The sequence below is a fragment of the Chamaea fasciata genome, unplaced genomic scaffold, assembly GCF_029207755.1.
Source record: "Chamaea fasciata isolate MVZ Bird 193981 ecotype frontalis unplaced genomic scaffold, bChaFas1.0.hap1 SCAF_105, whole genome shotgun sequence".
Classification (NCBI taxonomy): domain Eukaryota; kingdom Metazoa; phylum Chordata; class Aves; order Passeriformes; family Sylviidae; genus Chamaea; species Chamaea fasciata.
Window position 1 is genome coordinate 223,093 of NW_027094190.1, and position 5,456 is coordinate 228,548.

At 54.9% G+C, this 5,456-nt stretch overlaps 1 long non-coding RNA gene across 1 annotated transcript; it reads right to left on the bottom strand.

The window, feature by feature from the left end:
• Nucleotides 1-2,863: 2,863 nt before the first annotated feature.
• LOC136304529 (uncharacterized) lies at nucleotides 2,864-4,991 on the bottom strand. The gene is made up of 3 exons (XR_010724634.1): nucleotides 4,917-4,991; nucleotides 4,156-4,365; nucleotides 2,864-3,240 (listed from the first exon to the last, which is right to left on the bottom strand). It is a non-coding gene; the product is annotated as an uncharacterized lncRNA (long non-coding RNA).
• Between the last annotated feature and the right edge of the window lie 465 nt (nucleotides 4,992-5,456).

The window sequence follows — 5,456 nt, forward strand, 5'->3', positions numbered from 1 at the left end:
GGGGATTATAGCTACCAGCATGGAGGGTCGAGTCCTCGAGGCTTTTGAAGATGCCTATAGACGCGAGTTTCTCCAGTGGGGTGATCACAAAGTGAGCGGGGGGTCTCCGGAGTATTTATAGGTCAGTCAAGCCGGGAACCGAGGCGAGGGGCACAGAGACAAGGCGGGAGCCTCCTGTGTTGAGGTTGGGTGCACAGAAACATGTTGCAACGTACACCTGGTACGAGCAGGCCGGTTCGAACAAGCAGGCTTGACCAGTTCCATTGTTCTGGCACTCTGTTCCCATGGAGATGCATACCAGTCTTCCAAGACTTGGCAGGTGTTCGACCTCAACCAGGCCTTACGCCCCTTAAAAAGACTGGGGTCTCAGTCCTCAATCATTGGAGACAGTTGTGTGGCACATCACATCCTGGGACAGACTCTGACAGATGGACACTGGTCTGGATAGACATCAGAGCCAAGGATCCCAGCTAAACTCTGGTTTGGATAGACATCAGAGCCATGGATCCCAGATGGACACTGGTCTGGATGGACACCAGCGCCATGGATCCAACTGTGGATGGACACTGGTTTGGATAGGCACCAGACCATGGATCCCCTACGAATGGACACTGTTCTATGGACACCAGCGCCATTGATCCCAGTGTAGATGGACAGTGGTCTGGATGGACACCAGAGCCATGGATCCAGTTCTGGATGGGCACTGTTCTGGATGGACACCAGAGCCATGGTTTCAAAGTGGAACCTGATCTGGATGGACACCAGGGCCGTGGATTCCACTCTTGATGGACACTGGTCGAGATAGACACCAGAAGCATGGATCCCACTCTGGATGGACACTGGTCTGGATAGGCACCAGAACATGGATCCCCTACCAATGAACACTGGTTTAGACAGACAGCAGAGCCATGGATTCCAGCTCGACACTGGTCTGGATGGACACCAGAGCCATGGATCCTACTGTGGATGGACACTGGTCTGGATGTACACCAGCGCCACTGCTGCCACTGTAGGTGAACAGTGGTCTGGATGGACACCACAGCCATGGATCCCACTCTGGATGGACACTGGTCTGGATGGAAACCAGGGCCATGGATCCAAACTGGACACTGGTCTGGATGGACCCCAGACTCTTAGATACAACTGTGATGGACAGTGGTCTGGATGGACAGCAAAGCCATGGATCCAACTGTGGATAGACACTGGTCCAGATTGACACCATGGCCATGGATGCAAACTGGACACTGGTTCAAATGGATAATGGTCTGGATGGACACTAGAGGCATAGATCCCAGTGTGGATGGACACTGGTTTGGATAGTGATCCTAGATTTTCCCCTCCCTGCCCTCATTTAGCAGCAGGTTGACATGTTCCATTGGCAGATATTTCCTGCAAATGCAGCAACTGAATTAACTTTACTGGATGTTGCCTGCAGCCTCCATCACCTCCAGCTGAGCTTTGCCCCTCCTAAACACATGAACACACATTCAGGTCAGATTTCTGAATTCCTCCCCATGGCTTGTCCTCACTTGCACCTCCTGGTCGTTGTGCTGTGGCTCATCCCTGTCATTTGTCCCTGAGGCAGCACAGCCCCCCTGGCCAGCAGAGGCCCCACATCCCCCTCATCAGACACAGCACAGCACAGGGTGTGTTTTGGGTGGGCAAATGTTCCTCACCAGAGTGTCCACACCAGATCTCAGTGTCCAGTTCCAATACCAACATCCCATGTCAGGATTCACAGGAAGCCCTGCCCTGGGGTCTGCCAAGGGCTGGGTGAGGAGGGAGCCTGGGCAGGGCTCATGCTGCCCCTACACTGGTGCTGAAATTGGCAGGAGGAAGGAGATAACCACAGAACAAATAGATCAATAAACTGGGGTGAGTGCCCAGGTGTGCCAGTGGCTGATGGAAGAGGCTGGAGGGATGGTCAAAGCCCTGGGGCACTTTCTCAGCCTGGCCATGCCACCAAGGCCACAGACCAGCCTCCTCAGTGCTGCACCTGCCTGTCTGAGATCCCTGCCAGGGGACTGGCACAGCACCACACACCTGCTGGAACGTGTCCTGGCCCTGCAGAGTCACACAGCTCAGCTGACATGGGTGGGTTTTATCTCCTGGGCACTTCCCAGTCTAGCCCAGCCCAGCCCAGCCCAGCCCAGCCCAGCCCATTCTGGGTGAGCCCCATGGCAGTGCCTGCTCTGGGCTGCTCCAGCATTGGGTGCACTCACTCCACAGCCCTGGCCCCCTTGCAGGGCTCAGCTGATGCTGAGGGGCAGAGAGGGAGGTCAGCCCCCACATCAGCCCCAGGGCTGGAGCTCCCCATGGCAGGGGAATGGAGCTCAGTGACAGTGCAGGACTCCTGCTCCTGGCTCCAGGAGATGCCCAGCACAGGCTGCCTCTGCCCACTCAGTGCCAGCCCCTCTCCCCAGGCCAGCACAGCAGCCCTGGGCAGGGGAGAGAGGGGCCTGGCCAGAGCTGGTGCCTGCAGCAGCAGCTTCCTCTGGATTCCTCGCTGCAGGCACAGAAACCCTCCCTTCCTCTTCTCCCTGGACATCCCTTTCCCCAGCTGAGCGTGCCCTGGCTGGCTTGCCCTGCTGCCCCAGCCCTGCTCCCCATAGGGCCCTGAGCTGGCCCTGCTGCTGGGGACACACCAGGTTCTGCTGCTGTCCATGGCCGGGGCTGCAGGGAAGCAGCAGCTCCAGGGGAAGGTTGCAGAAAGGCTCTGGGCACTGAGGATGAAAGGGGCACCCCAGGGTGGTCAAGTTCTCTATGTGGGAGCTGAGCTTGTGACCCCTTGAGCCCTCCCATGTGCTGGGGCTGCACCTCCAGCTCCAGGGGAGATGGGACAGATGGGAGCAGAGAGAAAGAATTCCCACTGGATTCTTTATTGTGTTTGCTTTTACAAGTGACCTGGATCCATAAGTAGAGGTGTTCTGTCTCAGATCACACTGGTAGAATGACAGGAATATTTTTTAGCTGAAAATAATTTTCAATGCATAATGCACAATAAGAAAAAAAGACACATATGATCAGAAGACCATCTCAATTTTTCAGACCATGAGAGACTCACTGATATTACAGTATTCAAACCTGTTCAAACACTTTGCTCAGGGCTTTCTTGAGATGAGAAGTCACCACCAGAGGCTGAAGCCAGCGAGAGCTGTCTGTCCTGGCAGTTTTTGTCTGGAAGAACCCTTGCATATGGGGAATTTTTTCAGGGGGAGCATCAATTTTGGCCATGGGCACCTGGAAAGACAGATGGTTCTTTTCCATCCCATAGTAACTCATAAGGTTCCATGGACATGTGATTCTAAAAGTTACATACTGTTATATACAGTTGCTACATGTGTATTACAATTTATCCATTACCATAACACCCACCCCAAGTGCCCAGATTTACTCCTTGTTTCTTCTATCCCTGCACTCTTGAGCCAGATGTCTTCTACTTGTCTTACAACCATCCTTGCAGTGAAAGCAGGCCCTCAATGCCTTGTTCCTGTGCTAAAACTTCACAGGCAAAGTAAAAGTGGAATTAACCCTTTTGGTTTCAAGCCCAAGGCTCTGTGTGGCCAGGCAGAGGCAGGCAGGACGCAGAGCTGTCAGCAAAGGAAGGGCCCAGCCAGGTGGGGCCCCCAGGGGATGACGACAGCCTGCAGGGACAGAGGCGCAGGGCACGGACACCGTAGCACAGCCTGGGCTGCACAGGGCACAGGGATGGGCAGCAGCTGCAAGGCCCTGACAGAGCCAACTCCTGCAGCACTCTGCCCATGGCTGCTGAGCCTGGGCCTGGGGCCAGCAGGGGACAAGTGACCCTTGCAGCCCTGGGGCCTCATTGCCTCCTTGTCCCTGCTCAGCAGCCTGGCAGGGGCCGCCCCATGGTGATGCCCTTGGCATTGCACATCCCCACATCCCAGTGGCCCTAGAAGAGCGCTGAGCACTGAGGGAGGGACAGGATCTGCCTTGCCAGGGGCTGGGGCTCAGGCCTTGGCCTTTTGGATTCATGGAACACATCCAGGTTTGCTCAGCACCAGAGACACCTTTGCCTTGTCTGTCCCCACCTGTCATCAGTGCCTGCAGTGATGGAACCTGGGAACACTTTCTCCATTGGGTCTCTCTGTGTGTCCCATTAAAACTGCAAAAAACTTCAGTGTTTTAATTTACCTTTGAGTTCTTGAGAATTTTTTGGAACACTCTTTCAGGGACAGAGTTGAATGGAAACACCAAATCCACGGGAGGGTCATTCAAGTCCTTGTGCTGTTTCTGTGCTGCTGAGCTGGGCCGGGCTCCTGGCACAGAGGCAGCTCCTTGCAACAAAGGAAACTTTTAAAAAGACATTTCTCCTGAGAAGAAATCCTCCTTCAGATGGGTCACCTGTATTATTTGAAATGTAGACTCAGAGTGAAAGTTTACAGTGGCATAACAGCCTTTTCTGTTCCTTTCTCATTAATTGTTAACCCTCTCTTTTTTGTTTGTTTTGGTTAATTTTGCTTTTAACAGTAGAGAACATCATTCTTACATGGGATATTAGGTTTTGCACTTAGGCTAATTGATATCTACACCTATAGAACCCATACCTATGGAATATTAAGTTTGAAATACAATACGTACGTTTCATGAGCAAAAAACCACGTTGAACTAAACAAGTGTCCCCCAGCCCCTCCAGGATCCCTAACTGTTCCCTCAGCGCCCATTCGCCCGCCCCCAAAGCGTCCCCGGATCCCTTGAACGCTCCAACCCCACAGATTCCCCTTAGAGCGACTCCAGGGAATTCATCTCCAGTCATCCCCCCTGGCCTCGGAGCCCCTCGTAACACGGTTCTGCGCCTAAAAACTCCTGCCCCGCCCCGCGCCCTAGAGAGCTCGGTGACAGCTCCCCAAGCTCCCCGCAAGTGCTCCCGAGCCGTACACGTTCCCCCCGAGGACCTCAAATCGCGGCTCGGACACAAAAGTGTCCCCAAAGCACCTTCCCGGAGCCCCAGACGCCGCGTTCGAGCCACTTCCGGGACTACATCTCCCAGCATGCTCCGCGGCGCACTCGGAGCGCTACTCCAGCCGTGACTCCATCTCCCATCATGCCCCGCGCCCCGCCGACAGCCATTGGAGCTGCGCCTCGACCTCCCGTGATGCTCCGCGGCGCCGTTCAACCCTGTTCTAGCCGCGCCTACAACTCCCATCATCCCCCGCGCCCCAGAGAGTCCCCTCAGAGCCCCCCAGGTGCCCGCCCGGACCCCGAAGGGCCCCGGATTCCCCTCCCTGACCTCCAAGTGCCCCCCTGGACCCCGAATTGTCCGACAGAATCCCTAAGTGCTCCTCCAAGTGTCCGCCCGGTTCCCAAACGTGTCCTCCAGACCCTCAAGTTCTCTCCAAATTCCCTGCCCCAAATGTGCCCCAGAAAAGTCTCCATGAACCCCAAAGTTGCCCCTTTTACCCTGTCGGAGAAAATGCTAAAGAAGATGACAAAAG